This window comes from Podarcis vaucheri (assembly GCF_965113315.1).
Source record: "Podarcis vaucheri genome assembly, chromosome: 10".
Taxonomy (NCBI): Eukaryota; Metazoa; Chordata; class Lepidosauria; order Squamata; family Lacertidae; genus Podarcis; species Podarcis vaucheri.
The window spans coordinates 9,078,834-9,089,877 of record NC_138748.1 but is presented as its reverse complement, the minus strand read 5'-3'; the positions used below and the strand labels follow the sequence as shown (position 1 = coordinate 9,089,877).

Below are 11,044 nucleotides of genomic sequence, written 5' to 3'. Positions count from 1 at the left end.
CGATGTTCTTCAAATTGAAGTGTCGTTTGAAGCGGGCCAGCCAACTGCCGCTGACCTCCTTTGCAGGGACCTTGAAGTGCCTTCTTTCTCAAGGCGCTGCCATCGATGGGCATATGCTGGCAGTTCATGTCCTCTAGCCACAGATACAGTGCTTCATGTGCCTTGTCTCACACACAGCTGGGGACCTTGGCAATTGAAGGTGTACAGATACTCGCTGCCACTGCCTCCCAAATCTTGATGCCACGTATGCTGGGGGTGGGGGGGGGTGGGACAAGGGCCAGCAAAAGGGGCCAATGCTCCTCGTCCCAGGTTCAGGTCACTCTTTGTATTTTCATTTACTGTTTTCCCTTTCACTTGGTTGCAGGTGTGCCCAGCACAGAAGTCTGGGACATGGGGGCATGGCAGCGCTCACTGGGCACAACTCCTGTTGCCTCCCATGTCTGGGGGCCTAACCTTGACAACGAGGCATGTGATGGAGTGCAGTTGCCTAAGCAGCACAGATCTGTGAAGGCGGACTTGGAGGGATATGCCCTAAGTCCCGCAACGACCAACCTATGGTCCAAACTCCTCCCCCAGCAGTGCTTAGATAGGCCACAAACTCACTAGGGCCTCAGGGATTGGTGGGTGGCAGGGTCTAGTCCTCAGTAGGAGAAGATGTTCAGCTGTAGGTATCTTGGCGGTGAAACCCTAGTTAGGGTCTCGGTTGGCGGTTTTAGGCCTTGGTCGGTATTCTATAGTCTATAGTCGGGGGCAGCATATTGATGCACCCCCATGCAGCGGGGTTTACAGGGCCCGTTAAAGGGTTTATTGTGGGAGTCACTGGCCCTGAAGCAGCGGCATATAGGTCAAACTCCCGGCTAGGTGAAGTGGGAGGGCATGCTGGGTAAGTTTGCACTTTCCAGTCCCCTGCACATCCTCAGCCCCTGATGGGTATGAGAGGGAAACCTTCCAAGGCCTAAGCCAAGGTTCCTACAGCTGCAATTAAATAAAGCTGTGGCCTAATTTGAACCCATACATTGTTTTTTCCCCATTTTTTTTTTTTTTGGATTTTCACAAAATTACAAACAAACAAACAGATAAACAAACAGACATAAATCATAACCTTATTAAAATTACACTTATTATGAACCCATACATTGTTGTCATGTCTCATCTCTTGGGGGTGTGGTGGGCACTGGGGACAGGGTTTAGCGCATGGGCTTGCAAATAGTCCCGCACTTCCGATTTCTCCCCCGGCGTGAGCACCATTCTCTGCCTCTTGGGTTTGTCATCACCCATGGAAGATGACAGTGCTGTGTGTTTAGGTGCCATCTCAAAGAAATTCCTCCCAGAACTCCAACACATTCGCTCTCCCCCAACTTTCCTCAAACTCCAGCTCTCCACAGGCTTCAATGGTCAGTGGAAGGGCTCTTGGTTGGGATTGCAAATGCAAAGGCCCATGGGATTGCTAGGTGATGTTTTGCGCCTTTTCTGACTTCTGGGGGCCGTTTGGGCGATTTTAAAAATTCGCTTCAGGCGAAGCACGTATACATAGTCACGCGCATATTGAATGTGTGTAAAGGGGGGTTGTCCGTATGTGCTTTAATGGAACATAGGTCCAGCTTCCTCCCCACAGGCAACAGAACTTGGATTTGTTTGCATGACTGAGGTATAGGCCTGCCCTTGTAGGTATTGAGAAATGGAGAGCATTGCGCATATACAACCTGGAAGGCTGCAACTTGTTTTCTTTTTGAAGCAGACAACAGTGGCAGTCTTTCAACAGATGGTAACCATGTAAATTTCTACATCCAAATAAAAAGATATAAGATAATATACATGAATAATCTTTGGACCATTCCTTCCAGCAAGTAACCACAGAAGTGGCGACTCAGTATAATCCATTCTGCCAAAATATATGTTCAGGCAAAGCCCTGCCCAGGTGACACAGGAAGAGGATGTGCACACAAGTTCCTAACAGTTCATTTACACGGTGTTCTCCATGGAACATAACACAGGTATTACTATACTTGAAAGTCAACCTTTTTGCGGTGCAGAGAAAACTTTAGCAGGGATACTGTTTGATTCTGCCTTCAGGGAGTTGGCCTGTTAGCAAGATGCAAATTGCATTCCTGTAGCTTAACAACTTTCTTCCTGTGTAACAGGGCTCCACAACCTCTTGAATCTATGGGCTCATTTGGAATTTTGAGAATTGTGTATGTTGTCACCATTGCAAATCTGGGGCAGACAGGAACATACTTCTTTCACTCCCTGCTTGGTGGTCTTCTCACAGGCATCTGGTTGGCTTCTGGGAGAACAGAAAGTTGGGCTGCTCTTATAGAATCTTAGAATTGTGGCGTTGGAAGGGACCCCAAGGGAAATCTCAGCTAAAGCATCCATGACAAATGGCCATCTAACCTCTGCTGAAAAACTTCCAAGGAAGATGATTCCGCAAACTCCAGAGGGAGATGGTTCCACTGTCCAACAGCTCTTAATGTCAGAAAGTTTTTTCCTGATGTTTAGTTGGAATCTCCTTTATTGTTATTGAAGCCATTGGTTCAAGTCCTACCTTCCAGAGCTGGAGAAAACAAGTTTGCTCCCTCTTCCACATGACAACCCTTGAGATATTTGAAGATGGCTATCATAGCTGTTCTCAGTCTCCTCTTTTCCAGGCTAAACATACTCAGCTCCTTCAGTTGTTCCTCGTAAGGCTTGGTTTCCAGACCCTTGATCATCTTAGCTGCCCTCCTCTGCACACGTTCCAGCTTGTCAATATCCTTAAATTGTGGCACCCAGAACTAGGCACGGTATTCTGACCAAGGAAGAATAAAGTGGTACTATTACTTCCCTAGGGACGCGGGTGGCGCTGTGGGTAAAACCTCAGCGCCTAGGACTTGCCGATCGCATGGTCGGCGGTTCGAATCCCCGCGGCGGGGTGCGCTCCCGTTGCTCGGTCCCTGCTCCTGCCCACCTAGCAGTTCGAAAGCACCCTTAAGTGCAAGTAGATAAATAGGTACCGCTTTATAGCGGGAAGGTAAACGGCATTTCCGTGTGCTGCGCTGGTGCTGGCTCGCCGGAGCAGTTTCGTCATGCTGGCCACGTGACCTGGAAGTGTCTGCGGACAGCGCTGGCTCCCAGCTTCTAGAGTGAGATGAGCGCACAACCCTAGAGTCTGTCAAGACTGGCCCGTACGGGCAGGGGTACCTTTACCTTTACTACTTCCCTTGATCTGGACACTATACCTCTGTTGATGCTACCTAGAATCATGCGATCCACTAAAACCCCCTACATACTTTTCACATATACTACTAGTAAGCCAGGTGTCACCCATCTTATTTGTGCAGCTGGTTCTTCCTGCCTAAGTGCAGAACCTTACATTTGTCCCTACTGAAATTCATTTTGTTAGTTTGGCCCAGTTTTCCATCTGTTAATGTAATTTTGAATTCTGATTCTGTCTTCTGCGGCATTCGCTACCTCTCAGTTTGGTGTCATCTGCAAATTTGATGAGCATCCCCTCAATTCCTTCATCCAAGTCATTTATAAAGATATCACAAAATGGCTGCTACTGCACCCTAACCCTAACCCAGTGGTGTCCAAACTTTTTTCAAAGAGGTATAAACAGGATAAGAAAAATGGTTTTGCCTTGGAAAAATCTAAGTTGGAGATGGAGTTGTTAGATACTGAAGGTAAAAACTTATCTAAAATGTACAAGCTTTTGCTGGAGTGGCATATGAAAGATGAACAAGTTAAATCGGTGATGATAGATTGGGCAAGAGATTTAGGACATAACATAATGTTTGAGGACTGGGAAAGATTGTGGAAGAAAGGGGAACATTCTTTCATATGTGGTGGACCTGCTCCAAGGTGAAAGACTTCTGGGAAAAGATTTATAATGAATTGAAAAAAATGTTGAAATATACATTTATAAAGAAACCAGAGGCCTTTCTTCTTGGAATAACAGGTTCAGAATTGCCCAAGAAAGATGTTAATCTATTTTTGTATGCCACAACTGCGGCTCGTATTTTGTTAGCTAAAAAGTGGAAAACTCAAGAATTACCAACAGTAGAAGAATGGCAGGTGAAGATGATGGATTTTATGGAGCTAGCCGACCTAACCGGAAGAGTCCGCGACCAGAAGGAGGAGGAACACCACGAAGAATGGAAGAAATTTAGATTATTTAGCTAAATTTGTTAAGCTAAAATAACTGGAAATAGCATCCAGATACTTAATGGGCTTAGGATTGTATTTATGTTAACTGATAAAATAATACGTTTAATACAAGAAGGAGAAGATTTAAAGATGTTAATGTTTAATTTAAAGGGTATTAAAATTGGGATTTGGAAAACCGTTATAAGGATATGCAATGAAATTCAACTAAGGGGAAACAAGGAAGTCGTTTTACAAAGTAAATAACTGTTATTTTCAATAAGGTTGTGATTTATGTTTGTTATGTTTTGTTTGTTTTATGTTTTTGTTTGTCATTGATATTGTAAAAACTAATAAATTTTTTGCAGAAAAAAAAAAACTTTTTTCAAGGAGGGCCAGATTTGATGAAGTGAAGGGCCATGAAGGCCAACCAAAGGGCAGACCAAAGTTGTTGCCCTTGTTTTAGAATTGAAGTTGTTTACCTTTTTAAAGGATTTTACCCCAAAGTTGTTGAGTTTTTTTTAGGGTTTAGGCCTCTGAAACGGACTTTGGACATGCCTGCCCTAACCCTAACCCATACATGACCAGTCACAAACCACCCATTTCACTGATGGTAAAAAACTTTTGTATCTGTCGCCAATCCAGCTGTGTTACCAATGACAAAACACCCACTTTGCAGAAGGCAAAAGCTTCGTCTACCTGACAACACATTTAACCCCTCCCCTCCAAAAAAATCTCTTTATGAATAGATAAGCTTTCTCTTAGTTTCCATCTCTTGGCAGTCAAACATAAGATCTGTGACTGTTATCTTACCATTTAAAGAATTTCCAGTAGAATTACTGGAACTATGCTAGGATGGTTCTTTCTTTTATTTTCAAGAAACTTTTCTCCATAACGTACATACAGTACTTGCCATTAAGTCATGCTTCTGATTTTACATGTAAACTGCATTTGCCAAGTTCACAGCACAAATTCTGCTAATTCTGTTGTACTGAAATCCACACAACGCTGCACTCCTTTGGCTTAGGATATATTTCCAGTGCGGAGCTCAATCCTGAGCAACTTCTACAACAAAGTAAAAGAACTCTCCTTTTTGTTCTTTCCTCCCACACCTTCCCCAGAGTGGCTGAGGAAACCCAACCAGATGTGTGTGTGGGGGGGAGGATATAAATAAAATTAATAATGATAATGATAATAATTTCAGTTTAAAACCGTTTTATTGGTATGAAGTTTGTACGCTGCTCTTCTTTAGGTTTCAAACCCCATTTCTTTTAACTTCTGTACTTATGCTTTCTAAATGCTTTTACTGTACTATCATTTTGCTGGGGAAACCCAGCCAAATAGGTGGGGTATAAATAATTTTATTATTATTATTATTATTATTATTATTATTATTATCATCATTATCATCATTATCATCATTATCATTATCATTATTATAATTATTCACACCCTGAGAGACTATTTGAAGGATGGGTTATAGTTTTTATAATAAATTATAACAAATCTGCTTCTACAAGTTTTTCTGCTCCGCGTGACTTGTAGCAAGCTATCGGCAACGTAGAGTTTCATTCTGTCAAGTACAGAATGTGAAACCAAATTTGAGACTACTGAGTTTGACTTTCCCTGCGGCTTCTCGTCTGCCTGCTTTAGAACCCCATAACCCAGAGCACTTGTTGGCTATCCTTTCCCTTATATTTTTAGCATCTGCACTATGAGCTCACTCGGCTATTTTCAGTTCCTCGTGACTGACAAGTGTTCCCGGCAGAGGAGCACCAAGTGGGGAAAGCGTTCCTACAGCTCGGTTTCTAGCTCTCAGACATCGCTCCCCGTGAGCAATGTTCTCCTAAATCCTGCTGTGCTGTGCCATTTAATTGACAAACCACAGCCCCAGTCATAACCATAGAAGAGACCTTCTATTGATCCTCTGAGACAACCGGAGCGCAGATACTGGCAACAAGGTAGACAAAATGAAAAGGTACACCTATTTCTTCAGTCAGGAAATCAATGGTCCTGTCAAAACTCATTTATGGTGAGTTATATCCCCCTTCTGCTAATAGGTGGGAAAGTAAATGGGTTGATTCCATCATGCAAAAGTCAATATAATGCCCAATTGCTAGAATATGTATGGGGCCTAGCAAGCAAGAGAGAAAGATGTGGAAACATGGGAATGAAGTTCACAGGAGTGTCCAACTGTCTCCACATATTTGGCAAGTTGCAAGGTTCACCTCTTTGGTATTTCTCTATTAAAATGGCAGAATGCCCAGTCAAGGCTCTCTTGAAAAGTCAAGGCCTTTCTGAATGCTATCCTTCTGATATATTAGAAGCTCATCTAAGACTCTGTCTCAAAGTTCAAAAATATTTGTTTTCTGATGTGCAATTCAGAGTTTGGATGAGCAAAATAAAATGCAATATTACCATGCCAATTGGATGCTGGGTGGCATCTAAATGTAGGAAAACATGCTGCTTACGAAGCCCTGCATTTTTATTTCTTGCTTTTTATTCAAACTGTAGCATCATGAAAACAATGTGGCTTTCTTCAAATTACAGTGGTACCTTGGTTTGCTAACAGAATGCCTTCCGGGAGGCCGTTCAACTCCCAGAACCATTCGAAAACCAAAGCATGGCTTCCAATTGCCTGCAGGAGTGTCCTGTAGCCAAGCGGAAGCCGCGGAAGCCACGCCGGATGTTCGGCTTTCGAATATCACTCAAAAACTGGAACACTCACTTCCAGGTTCCGATCATTTGGGAGCCAATTTGTTTGGGAGCCAAGGCATTCAGCTTCCAATAAAAACCAACAATAAACTAATAAAAAAACAATATGTTTTTACCTTGTTAAGGTTATAATCTGGCATTTCAGAAAGGTGCTAGTGAATAACAAAATAAACAGTTGGGGGGGGGGTTACGTGTCTATCTAGGCAGGCTTCGATTTCTCCCTCCCCCCGCTTCTATTTTCTGGAATTTTTACCATAATAATGTGTCTATATTTGCTATCAAACAGCCTTAAACCTTGTTTAGTATTAATGCAAGCTTTAACGCTTGTCTACAATCCAAATCTTCATGGGCCCAATGCAACAGAACTGCATTAAGGGCACTGGAGTGACTCAGATTCCAATTCATCCTAATTTGTATCTGGCTTCTAAAATTACATGGGAATTTGAGGTTAAGGGACTAGGAAGGCAGGGAAATCAAACTGGTTTCAATAGAAACACAGATTTTATCATTTGATGACCGTAATACTGGGCTTATTTTGAATTCACCTCACAAACATTCAGTCAATTTAGGTGCATTTATTTTGTTCAAAACCATGGTGTTTTATTTGGTTTTTAAACCAGTGGCCCACAGAGAACCCAGGGTAGTGCATATGTTTTATTCTCACAACAATCCTGTGAAGCAGAATAGGCTGAGAGAGTGAGTGATCCGTCCAAGTGTGTCTAATGTCTGAATGGTGATTTTTGAACCAGGTCTTTCCAGTGAATCTATATCCACACCCTCACCACACCCACACCCTGAAGAACTGAGGCAATGGAAGCACAGATGGGATACAGCAGACAGGATGAAGGAAGTGAGGACCGGCCCTATCGTTAGACGGATGAGGTGGCTGCCTCGGGCCACTGCTTTTGCTTGTCATGGATGGGAGGCAAACGGCTATGATACAATTTATTTATTTATTTTTACCGCCACGATGGGTGGGGGATCGATCCTTGTGGGATTTTTTTTACCTGAGGTCCAAAATTACTCGGCTGCTCTTGACTACCACGCAGACTTTTCTTGAGATGTGTCCGCACCATTTTCTGCTCTGCTTCAGGCAGAAAAATGTCTTGGGCTGGCCCTGAAAGAGAACAGCAAACTATTAAAAATGCCCCCTCTGCCCTTTAAACCCAACCCCTGCTAGTTTTTTTTTATAAAAAGGTCTAGATATTACTCACGTATTTTCAGGTATTTAACAATAATCTTAAGGGCTTTATTGAAAGAGCTGTGGGAGAGAGAATGAAAGCAATACATTTTCCCAGTCGGTTGATAAATCTGTTTGTGTCTTTTCACCACAAAACTACGGTCTAGTATTTAAAGCACAAATATTTTCTTTCAGCCTTTTCAGCCGTTCATTACCACACACATTTCTCTGTTTCTAAGCACTCCTGTTTGCAGGGCTGGCATTTCTTGTTGCCATAATTTATCCGAGAAAACCAAAGGGAACATCGGGGTGGGGTATGTCACAAGATGGCAGGTTAGAACTTAACAGAAAAGGCTTGCATATGTGTGTGTGATGATATAGCTGCCAAATCCCAAGCACGGTGCTTTTCCTTACCCCACAGCTCAGCAGCTTTATCTGTTTTGTTTTCTCAAGGTGCTTAGTGATTATATTGCCTAGTTCTTATACAACAACTGCTAGGTAAATCGCCTTCTGAGAGGTAGCCCTTTAGACTGCAGGTGTGAGCTCGCATATCTGAATCATAGCTGTCAACTTGCAGATTTGAAAATAAGGGACAAACAGCCTTGAAAATAAGGGACCAGCAGCCAAAATAAGGGATTTTAGTCAACCAGCTGAAATGCGAAGTTAAAAGGTGAAGGAAGGTGAGGACAGGTGACCTCACCTAGGCCCGAAGTCACCCCCCCCCCAAGCAGGCTCAAAAGCTTCTCAAAGCTTTTCAAAATCATTTTCTCAGCAGCTAAACATCAGAAACATTCCGCTTGCTGTAACTAAAAAACATTGCAACAAGGTAGAGAACAGAGCCCATTGCCTTCTCAGGCCTTTCTCAGAACCACATTGCAACTTGCTTTCTCTCCGGGAACCATGCCAAAGCACAAGAATGAAACAACGGGAACACTCTGAAAACCCCCTCACCCCCTTTCCTGCCAAGAGTCCACAGTAGTCCCAAGACAGCTTTCTGTTCATGCTCAGAGGAACCTCAACATGGGGCAGGACTCCTGAGGGAGGAGAAAGGGGGAGGGAACTAGAAAGGGGTATATATGCTTGTGCACATGATTGTGAACTCGTGCATGCTTTTTGTGACTTATCACACTTGCTCCTTCTACTAGTTCATGGATGGTAGAAATAAAAGCCTTTTCTCCGAAACTATTCCTTGAGTGTCTGTTGACTCCCACTTCCCTTTCCCAGGCGCAATATTTTTCCCACCCGAGGGCAAAGCCTCATAAGGCTACAAAGGGACCAGATAATTTGGGAGAGCAGCGCTGGTTTTTAGCCCTTCGTTTCCAGAGGTTGCTGCTCAAGACACCAACTGATGAAACACTGCAATTAAATAACTACAAGCAGCAACCACTTTTCACGCAAAACGAAGTCCAAGCTACGAAGATGCTGCTGCAGTTCTGTATCTTTTCTCTCGTGCTCCATCTGCAGCTCTGAGTTCCATCAGGCGGGGCAGGAGGAGGGGGGCGGAATAGCGCCTGAAGTAAACCCGCAGATCAGATCATCTATGCTAGTCTACCACTGCAAATCTATGGGAGAAGCGCTTGCGGTCCTTCCTCCGCTTTCCCCCTCTATGGTTAGCCCTTGGAACACCTGCCCGCGCCTCCTCCTCCTCTCTCTGAACTGCTTTCCCTATGGTTGCCCTCGCTCTCCTCTCAAGGCTCCTCAGCAATTCATAGGCCGCGCCAGGCTGCCCATCTCATCCGGGTCCTTCGGCGGCGCAGCCGCAGTATGGCCTAGCGGGAGCGGCAGTGGCGGGCAGAGGAGAGGCGCCAGGCAGAGATGCTCAGTTTGGCGGCCGTGAGGAGGATGGTGGCGGAAGGGCTCGAGGCTCCCGCCAGTTCCGGGGGGAGGGGCTCCCGGGGGCCGAGGCTGGTGAGAGGAGGCCGGAGGGGGGCGGGCCGGGCAGCCAAGCAACACACTTGGAGCCTCCCTCGTCCCTGGCCGGCAGGGAGGGAGAGGAGCTGCTTCCTTTGAAACCCGGGAAATTTAAGGGGCATCATCAGTAAGGGACAGCAGCGGGACATAGGGAGATAGGCGCTGGGATAAGGGAGTTTCCTGCCAAATAAGGGACAGTTGACAGCTATGATCTGAATACATATAGAAATATAGAAAAGTAGCTGCTGTGGGGAAGGCGACTGGCCTAGTACGGTGCCCTTTCCTCTGGTATCTAAATTTCCCAGGCAGGGATTTATTTGAGAGGAAGAGCATTCATGTACATGCTTCCTCCACCTGCAGTCTGAAGTAGTGCAGCGGAGAGAAACAGGTTTTCCTCCATCTGCTCCTTAAATTACCAACGTTTTCCTAGGCTAGGCCTCTTTATAACAATATATTAATTTCAGCGTGTGCTGTTCCGAAAATGTGATCGAGACATTTTTTAATTTTTTAGATTGAGACTTTTTTAAGATTCAAAAGGAAGGAGAGAGGTGTATTATGGTTTATTCCGATTCTTAAAAACACCTTTCAAGAAGAGAAGTTATCTCTTAATCATGTGCATTCGAATCACGGACAAGCTTTGGAAAATTATGAACAGGCTCATATGTCATGAAGTTCCTCAGATCATATCTAGCTTCCTATAAGCTTAATGGACACTGGCAGATAAAAGGCTCAAAAAAGAAAGAACACGCCATGCTCGTTGACCCCGCACATTAACAGTGTAATACAAAACCACAAGAGATCTTTTACCAGCAGAAACCATATTGAGTCTCATCTTTCCCAGCAGGTGGGGACCTTTAACTTGATTGGCATAATATACTAAGAACTTGTTTACAGTATCTTAATATGCTGATTTCCTGCCATTTCAAATATCTAAAGATTGCTATTATTTTAACAGAGGATAATAAGTGTTCTGGCTCACTGTATTAAGGAAAAAATAAGAAGGAGTAGACAAAGCAGTCGAATATACAGACAGTAATCCACCGAGCTTTATAATGCAAGAACTTGAGGATTTTCAGAAAGTGGAATAACGGACAGGGGGCAACTGTTTTGCGCTGC

At 44.1% G+C, this 11,044-nt stretch overlaps 1 long non-coding RNA gene across 1 annotated transcript in view; it reads right to left on the bottom strand.

Moving 5' to 3' along the window:
- LOC309541786 overlaps positions 1-11,044 on the bottom strand; it is a 39,104-nt gene that overhangs the window by 13,017 nt on the left and 15,043 nt on the right. Inside the window, exon 2 of the long non-coding RNA XR_014223932.1 lies at positions 7,801-7,954. This is a non-coding gene — a long non-coding RNA (uncharacterized lncRNA). The remainder of the gene's footprint in view (positions 1-7,800; positions 7,955-11,044) is intronic.